At 41.9% G+C, this 14,161-nt stretch overlaps 1 protein-coding gene across 1 annotated transcript in view; it reads left to right on the top strand.

Moving 5' to 3' along the window:
* The window catches only part of CNTNAP5 (contactin associated protein family member 5), an 860,113-nt gene that overhangs the window by 450,042 nt on the left and 395,910 nt on the right, over positions 1-14,161 (top strand).

The following is a 14,161-nucleotide window of genomic DNA, read 5'->3' as shown; positions in this document are numbered from 1 at the left end:
CTTTGTCAGCCCATTTATATGGCTCCACTGATCAAGGCCCACCTTGAATGGATGGGGTCATGCCTCCATGGAAATATCTCATCAGAGTTATCACCTACAGTTGGGTGGGGCACACGTCCATGCAAACAACCTAATCCAAATGTTCCGACTTAATCCCCATTAGTATGTCTGCCCCACAAGATTGCATCAAAGAATATTGCTTTTTCTGGGGGACATAATACATTCAAATTGGCATGGGGGGATTTGATCTTCCTTGATTTTGCTTTAATTTGAAACGGATAAAGGTTTTGTGCGTGCTGGCACTTTCCTACCTGGAAAGGAGAGGGGGGTGGGGAAAAACAAAGAAACAAGCAAAACATGATCAAACAGACTGAAACAGTTTTCTCCTTTACATTGTGAGTAAACTTGGTTTCAAAGCACATAGGATCGGATTGGCTTCATAAGAGATGAAAATCCCATTATGAAACACTAGAAAATGATGGTGACTGTCCCATTGGTTTTTGAGGGTGGTGATACTGCCTTCACATGTGGCATGTCTTGGAAACAGAAAAGAACACAAAGATTTTACTAATGGAACAGGGAGTCCTAATATTTAAAGATTTATTTGAGACCAGTTCTGATACTACTAATATCTTGGCTTTAACAGAAATGATAACCTCCATGGATAAAGGGGACAAACAGACGCCTGGTACCCTCACTCCTGCTTCTAGACCTCCATCTGCAGTGAAAGGCTGGGTTGGGAAGTTATTTGGGGCTTTTTGCTTGGAGATCAGGAAGAGAAGTGCAAACTAAATGCATTCTCAAAATAGAAAGCATCTGAATTTAGTTGTTCCTGGGGAGGGGGTGGGGGGTGAAGTTTCAGGAAGATGAAGAACGACAGTGTAATCCTTCCCTTATATTTCCCTTTATTTTCTATTTTTGTAGTCTCTTTTCTTGCAAGCCTTATGCATGGGGATCTGTGGAAAGGCTGGGGACCTAGATTCACTATAAATGATGGGAGAACGGAACTGACAATTTGTGCTCATCTCCTACAGGTCAGACTTTGAGCTAGGGCCTTTTCGCCTCATACTGCAGGACAAAGCTCATGAAATTTCATGATGTGGTTTTTGTCATACCAATAGGCATATTAGGAAATGGAGAATCAGAAATTAAGATAACATGACCAAGATGGCCATTCCCGAGTTCATAGTCTTACCACTCTACCTGTATTCATTACTTACACTGTCAATTGCTTAAATATCTCAAATGTAAAGAAACATCTGCTTTAGATGAAAGATGTGCAGACACATGTTTAATAGGCTATTGAGAAAATCAAGTCCTAGTTAGGACTTGATTTGTATCTGCCCAAAATGCTTCACTCAGTGTGTTATTGGTAAAAGATTCTTCGGTTAGTTGTACTGACAGATGATGGTGAGCCCATTCTTTATAGAATTCCTTTCTACCTTAGCTAAGGCGGCCTCTATAGTATCACAAAGGAAATCATATGTAACTACATATCAGTATGCACACATAAACACTCATGCACCCACAACATTCTCTGAGTGTCCACATGCCATGCTTTTTTCAAACTTTTTTTTAAAGGCTCAGTACTAATTCCTCAGAGCATTGATCACTGTTCTAGCTTGCTAATGCTGCAGAATGCAAAACACCAGAGATGGACTGGCTTTTATAAAAAGGGGGTTTATTTGGCTATACAGTTACAGTCTTAAGGCCATAAAGTGTCCAAGGTAACACATCAGTAATCAAGTACCTTCACTGGAAGATGGCAAATGGCATCCGGAAAACCTCTGTTAGCTGGGAAGGCACGTGGCTGGCGTCTGCTCCAAAGTTCTGGTTTCAAAATGGCTTTCTCCCAGGACATTCTTCTCTAGCAAGCTTGCTCTTCTTCAAAACGTCACTCACAGCTGCACTCCACTCCGTTTCTTTGAGTCAGCATGTTTTATATGGCTCCACTGATCAAGGCCCACCCTGAATGGGTGGGGTCACGCCTCCATGGGAGTATCCCACCAAAGTCACCACCCACAGCTGGGTGGGGCACATTCCAAGCAAATCTAACCAGCACCAAAACGTCTGTCCCACAAGACTACAAAGATAATGACATTTGGGGGACACAATACACTCAAACCGGCGCAATCACTAAGGACTAAAGCTACTACATGACATGCAAGGTATGAGCAGGAGTCTGTCTCCTCCCAAAAGCCTTGCTTGGATTGCTCAGCCTTTGCCATTATAGTCCCCCTCCCTTCCCCACACCCCCACTGTCTCATACCCCATCTGAAAATCCAGTGCTATACTGGAACAGAGAGAACGCCATGAAAAAGTCCTGCTTCACTGTGGGCCTTGCCATGTTCACTCTCAGGAGCCAGAGAAGCCACTTAAGCAAATCTTAAATGAATGAGCAAACACCTGGGCTTCCTATTTTACACATTTCAAATTCTCAGTTGTTCATGTCTTCTCATGAGGCAACTTGAGTCTTGAGGTCAAAATACAATCTCTCAAAATCCACTCCAGTTTGTTGGGGCAACAGATACCATGTTCTAATTTTCAATGAAGGAAGCTATGGCCATTTTAAGGTTTCTTTAAAGAGAAGCTTGGAATGGACATTGATATTGTCCAAACTAATCTAAATTTCTAAGAAAACAGGAAATTTTATAAAGGAAAAAGAGACAACCTGCTTCATTTTCTTAGGTGAATAGGGGCTGAATGTTTTGAATTTTACCTGAAACATTAAATAATGTTAAGAGAAAGCCAGCATGCTGGAATAATTTGGAAAGTGAACTGAGATTTCAATATTATTTTTGTTTTTCTGATAGGTAGTGAGAGTAGGAGCAAAAAAGTGTGGGGTCTCAGTCTTAAAATTTTGAATTGTTTTTTTTTTTAAATTGTATTGCCTCTGAAACTACCAACTCTCCCCTGAAGGTCAGAAACAGGGCTGGACAAAGTTCATGAGTTCAGAGTTTAATGATTTCGTTTTCAGCTTTGCTGTGATATGCATACTGCAGTAAGAACTTACTGTCCTCTTTTGCTAAAAAAGGGTGTAGGAATAAAAACATAAAGGTCCCTTCTAGTCTTGTGTCAGAATAGAAACAGTCTCCCCTAGTCTTCTCTATGAGCCCTTGAAGGAAAATAATAGGGCAACACTGCCCCTTATTATCTTCAAGGGAATCGTCAATCCAGGAACTGTGGCTTCTCTGAGAGCCTTGCATGTCCCAGAAAGATCATTTTTTATGACTCACAGTGATCTATTGAGAATTTGAGGCCAAAGACTCAAATCTGTGAATTTGTGTTGTTGTTGTTTGCAATCAACTTTCAATCACACTAGAATACCTGCTGTGTATGTGTGTGTGTCTGTGAGTGTGTGTATGTGTTGGTAAGAATATATACGGTCAGAATATATAGGGTCTTCAAACAATGCTAATAGAGGAACAATTGTAAGTAATGAAACTATTTCAAGTTGAGAGAAAATAAGACAGAGATATAGTAAGGATCTCTGAATACTGGAAAGCCTTTCTCATAGATGAGGGTTTGTGTGTGTTCATGTCACTTCAGAAAGTAGAACAAACACCAATAAAGTCAGATGGCAGAGAAGCCACTTTTGGTTTTTCATTAGAGAACATTACACCCAAGTCTTCCCATCTCTGGTATATATTGCCTTTATGTCTATAGAGGCATCAAACACAGACCAGGCTCGTCAGGGTTAAAGACATGGTATCAGCACAACTAAATGAAACCCAGAAAGGATAGGAGGGAGTGTCAGCCTGAGAGATCTTAATCTGGTATCTGGCTGCAGTGGAATGATTTTAAGCTAGGAAAAGACAGAAGGCATGAACCAACCATCAGGGACAGGACAGAATGCCCAAACAAAAGAAAGATGGCTAGCAAAGGGCCAGAAGTCATCTAGTTGCCATGGAAATGTTTCCAGCTAAGACAAATGGCTTAGTGCACAGACCATCTCAGCTCATCCCATTTAACTTCTAGGTGTGAGCAATAGGGCTCATCATATGTCTTCAAGCACTGTATAATTTTTTCAGTAGCTCCATAGTTTTTTGAATATACTAGTTAAACAGCAGGCATTCCACAAACGCCAATTAAACAATCCACTCTAATCAGCTCAGTAGACTGCTGTGATTGACTTGTTCTTTCTGTAGCTCAAGATATGATGAGATTATAGAGACATATCCTTTGAAAAACAGCATAATAGATGTTTATTTGATAACTCTGTTTAAATTAAATGGATTATCCAGCAGCTATAGCCAACACAATCGCACTTATCCTTTAGAATTTATCATTTAGTATTTTGTTAAGAAACTCCCAAAGTAGGCAAGATGCCTCATTATCATTCTTCTAGTTCTAGTTTTCTTCTTTGTAGCATTTGTCCTGGATATGCACATATTAATTATATGCATCTATAATTGGTTGTTTGATGCTTTCTCCACAACTGTGAGGATAAGAACACTGTCTGCCATGCACACCAGTTTTCATCCAAGGCCTCGTATGGCACTTGCTTCTGCGAGGTCCTCAATAACGATTTGCCACATTATGAGATTGCCACATTCCGAATGAATGAACTAGTCAAGTTGACCCCAGAAGCATTTCTGAAGAATGTGATTTTCACAATGAAAGAAGAGTTCATAGTGATTTTAAACAAACATTCATATTACAACAATTACATGGTGGGGAATGAGCCAAACCCAAGAATGAGCTATACTCAGGGGAAGTACTAATTAGATAAAGGCCAACAGAGTTCCCAGAGGTGGGAAGATGGCCCGGAGAGCTGTGTCATGCTGGATAGAAGGGCTCAACCTGATTACTACCAGCGGACAGATGGTTATAGGCTATAGCCCTGCAACTAACAGAGCTGCTCCCCAAATATTGTCCTTTTTCATATAAGCTATTTGTATCTAGCCACCATTGCACATCAAGTAAACATGTTGTGTCTGTGAACTCCATCCCTTGCTTCAATTAAGTTGTCATTAAATGCCTCTGTGTTTTAGCTAAGATAACGTTGATGAGAAACTCCCATTAATGAGGACAAATAAGTAGATAGTCACAGGGCTATGCCTCTTATAACAAGCTGCCTGGCTGAGCACAGAGTTCCAGTTTCAAAAGACAAAAATAAGATAAAGCATTCCATTTTTATGGGAAACCAAGCAGTGTAGTTGCCTGAGCTCTGAGATAACAGACAATGGTTTGGGACATTTACCAAAGAAGTGATCTCCACAAATGTAACTTTTCTAGTCCTAGATAATGATGGAGGAAACATTTTCTTCTTTACTTGCTTTTTTCTTTGTATTTTTCCCTCCAAGAGAGGATTTGAGGCACCTAGAATTTTATCATTACAGTGGAATCATCTACTAGTCAAGGCATGCTGTCAATTCCCTTGCTTCTTTGTATTTTTTACTTTGAAAATTTTCTCCTGTAATTAATTTTGCTTCCATTTTAATTCAGAAAGCATCTGAAGTACCCAGACTGCATCAGTGTGAGAATCTACCCCAAGGACATGGGTATTGTCCTCCAGCAGCTCATAGGGGCTTCTGAAAGAGGTGAACAACACAATGCATGCTCAGGATGCTGGGTGTTCTAGTTTGCTAATGCTGCTGGAATGCAAAACACCAGAAATGAATTAGCTTTTATAAAAGGAGTTTATTTAGTTACACTGTTACAATCTGAAGGCCATAAAGTGTCCAAGATAAAGCATCAACAATCGGGTACCTTTACTGGAGAATGGCCATTGGAGACCATAAAACCTCTGTTAGCTGGGAAGGCACGTGGCTGGCGTCTGCTCTGGAGTTCTGGTTTCAAAATGGCTTTCTCCCAGGACATTCCTCTCTAGGCTTCAGCTCCTCAAAGATGTCACTCGTAGTTGCTCTTGGGGTGTTTGTTTGTCCTCTCTTAGCTTGTCCAGAGCAAAAGTCTGCTTTCAAAGGCCATCTCCAAAATGTCTCTGTAAGCTGCAGCTCCTCTCTCAACTCCTGTGCGTTCATCTTCAAAGAGTCCCTCTTTGCTGCAGCAAACTCGCTCCTTCTGTCTGAGCTTATATAGTGCCCTAGTAAACTAATTAAGATCCAAACTGAATGGGCGGGGCCATACCTCCATGGAGATTATCCAGAGTCATCACCCACAGTTGGGTAGGTCGCATCTCCATGGAAACACTCAAAATATTACAATCTAATCAGCACTGATATGTCTGCCCCCACAAGATTGCATCAAAGATAATGGCGTTTTGGGGGACATAATACATTCAAACTGGCACACTGGGAGAGCGTAAGGAGGGGCACCAGGAAATAACAGAAAGGGACACAGGAAAGCTCGGAAGCATAGAAGAGAAGCACCCGAATGGGATTAAAAGGGATGTAAGGATGCTGGGCAGCATAGAGGAGAGGCACCAGGCGAGATGAGAAAGGGAGGTGGGACAAGACATCTTGGTTTTGAAGAATGAACACAATTTGGCCAGCTGGAGAGGCAGGGCAAGGATGCTCCAGTCTGAGCTGACTGTACACAGAAGGAGGGACAGAGGTGCAAAGCTCCATGGGTGGCTTAGGATTCCTAGAGCACATAGGAAGGGAGGACCAAAAAAACAATGAAGCAGCATTTTGTTCCAGGACACCGGAGGGTGGGCATTATCCTGAAGGTGATAGAGAGCTACCTGTTGCTAGAGTTGAACTTAATTTTTGGCACATGGGTGTTTTGAGCTGAGCATTCAAGTCTTATTCTATGGAAACAACATCTTCATCATCATCCACCAACATGTCACAACTTCCTATCTGACCCTAATAGATGGTAAACCCAGACGTCTTCCCTTCATATGCTGATCAAAGGTTTTCAGGACCCAGGTTCAAGGTTATCTTGAAATATGAGCCAGCTTTTCACCACTAGGAAGGGTTTAGCCTGTGATTTATGACCAGTGGGCACCAGAGGTCCCTGCTGCTGACACTGTGGCAGTGAAAAGTCAGCTGGTCAGTCGCTCAATCAATCAATGAGCATTTGGAGAGGGCGGGATGTTGCCCAGATGAGGCTGACGGAGTACTAAAACATGACTCAGACTCTGACCCCCAGGAACTTGTAATCTCATGGGGGAGATGAAACTTCCAAGGAGGGACTGATAATTAATAGGACAAGACAGTAAATCATAGGGACTAAAGGAATGCTTTAGACACTGGAATTTAGAATAAGAAATTGCTGTGCTCTGGTCTAGTTAGAAAAGCCATTTTTTTTTTTTTTAATTTTCTGGTTTATTCCTCCCTCCCTTCCTCCTTCCTTTCCCTTCCTTCTTCCTTCCCTCCCTCCCTCCTTCCTTCCTTCCTTCCTTCCTTCCTTCCTTCCTTCCTTCCTTCCATCCTACCTTCCTTCCCTCATTTCATACTTTTTATATGCCCTGCACTGTGCTAGTTGGTGATAGAAAGTCAGAAAAGATACACTCCCTGTCCTTACAGTTGAAAAGAGGAAGTGAGGGGATTACAGCTAGGACTTGGAGGGGAGAGGATAGGATTTAGAACGTGGGAGAACTAGGAGGGAAGCAAGCAGGGCAATCAGACTCTGGGAGTGGAGGCAACAGTACATAAAGCCTATTTACTTGGAGCATAATGAGTACAGTGGCCCAGGGGGAGGAGGACATTTGTCTGGGAATATCGGGAAGTAAGCATGAGAGGTCAGGTAGAAGCTTCACTGCAGAAGGTGCAGGCTGCCAAGCCAAGGTTTTGGAGTTTCATCATCTGGGTTCCATGAGCCACCGGAGGTATTTCCTGTGAGGTTGATAATTACCTTGCTCTTCAGGTAGGTCAACCTAGGAAGGTTGCCTGTGAGGAGGCTGGGAAGACACAGAGGATACCGTGAAAATGCCAAGCTGTAGTGATAAGGGATAGAATAAAAGTAGGAGAAAGATTTGAAGGAATGTGAGAATTAGTCTACTTTTTGTAGAGAAGTGATAACAGGGTTTGATAATTGGTGGATAGATGGTGCCCAAGAAAAATAGAACTAGACCCTGTGTTGTAGTATAATTACGCTTAGAAATTGCATTATGTTCTTTTACAGTTTGATTAACATTTTAAGACCACCTTATTCAATTGTTGGTTTATTCCTCACTTTGTGCTCCCAAAAATTGAAATTACCTTTGAACAGTTAATTAAGGGTAGGTACTACCGGACATGGAAAAACCACTGAGTTGGATTTTCTGGGCCAGAAAAAGACTACAAACTTCCAAGTTGGGTTAGGCAACTCTATCTCTATTTCATAATTGAGGGAACCAGTTTGGAGAGATTAAGAAATCTCTCTGAGCTCCCAGAAATTATAAGTGGCAGGGCCTTTAACACGGGGGAACAGGTGAATAAAGGCATCAAGGAAATTCATGACAAGTTATTTCCAGGGTCTGAAGTTGACTCATCGGGGATGGTGCCCCGGCCTGGGCTTTGACTCTCTGAGTGTGCAGAAGGCTATGATGTCCTCCCCTGGTCATGGCTGATGCCTCAGGGTCCTGGGAGAACCACTCCGTTTCAAAATCCATTAGCACATTGCATTACAGATTATGATTCTGTCTTTCCTTCTGTCTTAAAATGATTAAAATAGAGACACTGAAATAAGTTCAAGTGCAAAGCCCAGGCAGGAATTTGATTGAGGACTTTCAGATGGAGATTGATTTAATCAAAGCTCAGCAACTCCAAAATCATTATTTCCCTAACCCAGTGGTCCTCAACTAAGGGTGATTTCATCTCCCTGCAGACATTTGGCAATGTCTGGAGACGTTTTTGTTGCTAAGGGGGTGGTGGTGGTGTAGAGGTCAGGGATGTTAAACATCCTACAGTTCCCCAGGACAAAGTATTGTGCCAAAAGTGCTGCTGTTGAGAAACCCTGATTTAATCCCAAGCCTTACTCTAATAAATGTTGCATAACTGATTATACTAAAAACCACTGAATTATACATTTTAAATAGATGAATTGTATGGTAAGTGAATTATATCTCAATAATGCTGCCACAAATAAAATAATAAAAGTAAAAGCAAAGTTGCATCTAGTAGCAGAAAATAGAACTTTGCAGAGGTACTTGGCCATCAAAGCAATTCTGAGAGCAGGGCTGGGCTGCCTTTGGGGATGTGGAGAGCAAGGGGGGCCCAGCCTGGGAGCCCCTGCATACTACATGCCTGCCCTTGGACCCTGGCTCTGCCTTTCACCAGCCACATGATTCTGGCAGGCTCTCCCACTTTCTGTTTTAGAATCTATAACACTACGACAATAAATTTGACCTCCAGGGCTGTTGTGAAAATTAGGAATTATATATCCAAAGTGCCTGGCACATTGAAGGAATTCAACAGAGTCAGTTTGTGCTATTAATTAGCTATTATTACAACTTGGCTGTGTTTCAGAAGTTCATTTGCAAGTTCACTTACAAATATGGAAACAGCCTTTTTTTAAGTTTTGGTTTGGTTCCCAGTCAAATGCAAAGAGGCCTATTTAACTCTCTCTGTAAGGATCTTTTATGTTAAATTGCTAGCCTAAATTCTGGGACCTGATAGGAGTCACTTTAAGCAAATAAGTGGGAAAAGGATAAAAAACTTTCCTACTCTTTATCTCAGCTTACATAGTTTTTTTTATTATTATTATTTTTTTAATGATTGTAATGGTTGTATGGTGTCTTTTTATAAAATAAAAATTGAAAATTCCAGAATTGTATATAAGAAACAGAAAACAATCTGTGGTTTGATCATTCCATGTCAAAAGCATAAATATTTTCCTTTATTTTGCCTTTCTGTTAATTTTTCTTAAAATTTTTAATTTTGAAATACTTTTAAACTTATAAGCAAGTTTCAAAAAGCATACAAACCTCATACAAGAAACTCCAACATACCCCAAACCCTGGATACTCATGGTCACCAATTTTAACTTTTTGCCTCATCTTCTTCTTTTCTTCTTTCCTTCCTTTCTTTTTCCCTTTCTTCCTTCCTTCCTCCTTCCTTCCTTCCTTCCTTCCTTCCTTCCTTCCTTCCTGCCTTCCTTCCCTTCTTTCTTTATCTCCTTTCTTTTTCTTTATCTCCTCATCTTCTATCATTTTCTAAACATTTAAGACTAAGTTGTATATACTCCTTGAACACTATGTATGTGCATTTCCTAAGAAAAAGGATATTCTCTTGTGTAACCACCTTAAATACAGTTAGCAAATACAAGATATTCATATAAAGCCTACAGTCTATATTCTAGTTTATTATATATCCAAGTAATGTCCTTTTCAGCCTTTTCTCCTCCATCATTAGATCACATATTTTTAATAAAATTGGAATTATGCCACATGTGCTGTTGCACAGACTTTTTCACTTATCAGGATATTAGTAACATCCTTGGACATTCTGATTTTCAATGACTACCTGATCTCCCATATTATGAACACATATTTGATTTAGATAACCTGCTGCTATTGGAAATATAGGAGGTTGTAATTCTTGCTGTCATAAATAACATGGCCATGAACTCTCTTTGCCATAAACCTTAGCTGCAGCTCTATTATTATGTAAAGATTAATTCTTCAGAATATGATTCATGGGAAAAATGGTATGAACATTTTTTGGGTTTTTGATCCATATTGGCATATTGCCTTCCAGAAAGAATACGGAGACTATGTTGCCACTAGCAGTGTATGAAATTGCCTGTTTCCCTCTACATCATCCACTGACATTGATTATAATCTTTGCCAATCTGGGAAATGACAGATATCACCAGATGTCTCTTTAATGTTCAGAAAGTTTATGTTGGTCATCATCCAACTCTCCTCCCAGAATCCATATACCACCTTTTCAGCTGTAGTTCCTAAATCATCCACGTGTTCCCTGCCCCAAAGTGGCCCAAATCCCCTACTTTTCTACCCACACTGGCTTTTCCCCATCAAAGTGTTCCTGGCTGCAAAAGTACCTGCTTTTCTGATCTCCCATTGAAAATGGCTATTCTTTCTGGGCTATTTATCTCAGCAGGTGTTGGAAAGCAAGCAACCTAAATGGAATTGCTTCTTCCTAATTTGTAAATAATTAATAGCATTTCATCCTGTACCTTTAAATGAGTGTTCTTAATAACTAACCCTGGGAGAATCTCTAGGGGTGTTATTTTGGGTATGTTAATAGAATGAAGTGGAAAAGTGTGCAGAGGTAGAAAGTAAAGGTCTCTGGAGGAGAATTTGCCAATTCATTTTCTTGGAATCTAGTTCCTGGTCAGCTCCCCTAATCCAGCCTTGTTTTCCCAAGTTTCTTTCCCTCCTCTCTGAACCCTGGCTTCACAATTGAATCCTTGGAGATCTTTTAAAATTCCAAGGACTGAGGCCACCCCCACAAGTCTGATTTTATTGACCTGGAGTGGGGCCCAGGGATTTGTATTTTTAAAGTTTGCTGAGGCAATTCATTTGTGTGGGCAGCACCAAGAACCACTAATCTGATAATTCTCATTTAAAGAGCCAAGATTTTCACATAGACTTCCACTATAGGAATCGTGGACCATGTAAGGGAAAGATCAAACCAGAAAGGAAAATAGACAAAAATGAAGAACACGAGAGCGAGAGGAGGGGAGGAAGGAGGGGAGGAAGGAAGGAAGGAAGGAAGAAAGGAGGAAGGGAGGGAGGAAGGGAATGAGGGAGAGAAGAGGGAGGGAACTCTCATTAAATGCAGACTTCAAAGACGGGAAGATAGGGAGAGCTCTGTGGAAAGAGGATGGGCCCAGAATCAGAACAGAGGCTAATAGTCTTGCCTGCAAAGCCCAGGGAGCTGTTCTCCTTTCTGGGCCTCATTCATCTGTAAAAATCACTGGATGATCAGCCTCTGATTAGAAAGGAGAGTCCCAGCAGCCTCTGCATGCACCGTGTTGCCTAGCAGGGGCCTAGCAGGGTGCCTGGTCCTTAGGGAGCCACTTAGACCCTCTGTGTGGAACTAGTTACTGACTCCATTCCTGCCCAAACAGTCTAGAATTTGTCTGCAGATGCAGCCTCATATGTTATGCAGATGTATTCAAATGAGTATGTAAATGAAAGTAAAAAGAACTGAGGACCCGCAGCTGGCTGTGCCCTCCAAATACCCCTGACAGAAGTGTAATGTTCTTCTCCAGGAAACACCTGACAGAGCCTCTACCTCATTAGTGGAGTCCCTGTGGCTGGGACCCACACCCTGGCCTTGTCAGAGGGCCCCTGCCTTTGGGAGAAAGTCTGGACACCATTCTGAGCAGCCTGAGGGTTCTCCCTTCCACCCCAAGCAGATGTTCAGGACGGCTGCAGAACCTGTTGTGGAGGGAGAGGCCTGGAAACACACGAGAGTCTTTTAGATCTGGCTCACTGGAGCAGATGGGGCAGAACCACCCTGGTGAGAAAGCAGCTGGGCTCTCAGCAAGTGTTGCCCATTTGGGGTCTTCTCCATCCAGCTGGTGGCATGGGTTCTTGCAGCCTGCAGACCTCTGTTCTGATTTCCATGACTTTCTTCCTAACTGGGTTTCTTCAAGACTGCTCTGGTAATCTTTACTGAGTCTGGTCTGTTGTACTTCCAGAAATAGCTCTTACCGCATCCCTTACTCTCCATTTCTGCTACTGCAACTTAGCTGAGAAGTGCATCATTCTGGTTGCTTGGAGGCTGTGCAAACCCTAGGGTCTACCAGTTCTCCCGACTGACTTGCCTCCCCCCAGCTCCCATCATCTGCTGCCAGTGGGGTCTTTGAAAATGGGCCTCCCATGAGGTCATTCCAATGCTAGAGGCCCTCACAGATTTGTGGGGTTCAAAAGCAGTCATTTCCATCTGTGGCTGTATCTGAGAATCACCTGGGAAGATTTTAGGCAGATGCCTAGGGTCCATCACCGGAGATTCTGATGGAATTAGTCTGGGCTGGCTGTAGGCATGGGGCATTTGCCAAGTGCTCTGTTGAATGGCTTGTCCAAGTATAGTGTTGAGACCCCTTCCTCAGCCTAGCATCCAAAGCCCCTGGTGGTTAGAGCCTCTTCCCACCTGCCTTCCTATGGTATTCTCCATCTTCTATTCCCACACCCTTGTTTCTTTGTGCCAGCTCTCTCCTTTCCTGGAACTCTCCCTGAATGGTGAACTCCTGCTGATTTTGCAAAGCTTCCCTTAACTGCCGCCACTTTTCCTGGGAGCCTTTCTTGGTATCCTCACCTGGAAATAGGTCTTCTTTCCTCTGTGCTCCCATACTCAACCCAGCATTGCAAGTGCTGTTATTCTTGTTTATTTGCTTCTCTTTTCACCCCACTGGCCTGAACTTAAGGGACAGTATTTTAATCCTCTGTGCATAGGTCTCTTCCATTTAACTATGAACTACCCTGGATAGAGACCTTGCAATGCAAATATCCATACTCTCAAAGCCAAGGAATTGTTGTCTCTGTCTGTTTTAGCAAACGTTACTGTATGCTTATGATGTGATAGGAACATTTCTACAAGCGCCATTGTCTTAGCTCACTTTATCCCCAGAACTACAGATAAGCACCATCGTTGTCCCCATTTTGCAGGGAAGGAAACTGATGCACTGAGAAGGAAGACAACTCAGAGCATAGCAGGGCACAATACATGTCTGCTGAATGGTGCAGTGTGTAGCTGTGTACTTTTGTCACAGGCAAATCTTTGTGACCCTCTTGGTTAATATGACTGTGTCTCTCTCAAGTACGTTGCAATGACAGTGCCGTAACAGATAGTAAACTTTTATGATGAAGTTGTTGAAACACTCCTGACCACTTCCCAAAAGAGTTTTCTCATTAAGGTATCTCAGCAGTATAATGTCTAAGAAAAGAAGAGTTAAAGAATGAAAATTTATTAAGCACCCACTATACCTAGGAACTTTCACACCTGATCTCATTTGATCTCTTTAACAATGGTATGGAGTAAGTGATATTATATTTACAGATGATAAAATGAAGGTAGGAAACTTAACCAGTGTCGCATAACTAGTTACAGAAGACGACTGAAATTGAACTAGTCTGTGAATTCTCTACAAAGGAGACCACCTCCTCCTGGCAGGGCATTGGAATTGAGTTCTCCTCATCTATTAGGCTCTTTAAAAAAAGTTTATTTTTACCTATAAAAGGAATATAAGCTATTTGTAGAAAAGTGCAAGAAAATTAGCATTGCCTGTAACCCCACCACCCAGAGATAAAACTGCTTGCAATATTTGGAGGTATTTTTTAAGCCCTTTTCTGTGCATTTGT

Source organism: Choloepus didactylus, chromosome 9, assembly GCF_015220235.1.
Source record: "Choloepus didactylus isolate mChoDid1 chromosome 9, mChoDid1.pri, whole genome shotgun sequence".
NCBI classification, from domain to species: domain Eukaryota; kingdom Metazoa; phylum Chordata; class Mammalia; order Pilosa; family Megalonychidae; genus Choloepus; species Choloepus didactylus.
Note: the sequence above shows the minus strand (reverse complement) of the source record. Positions and strands in the feature narration are given on the sequence as shown.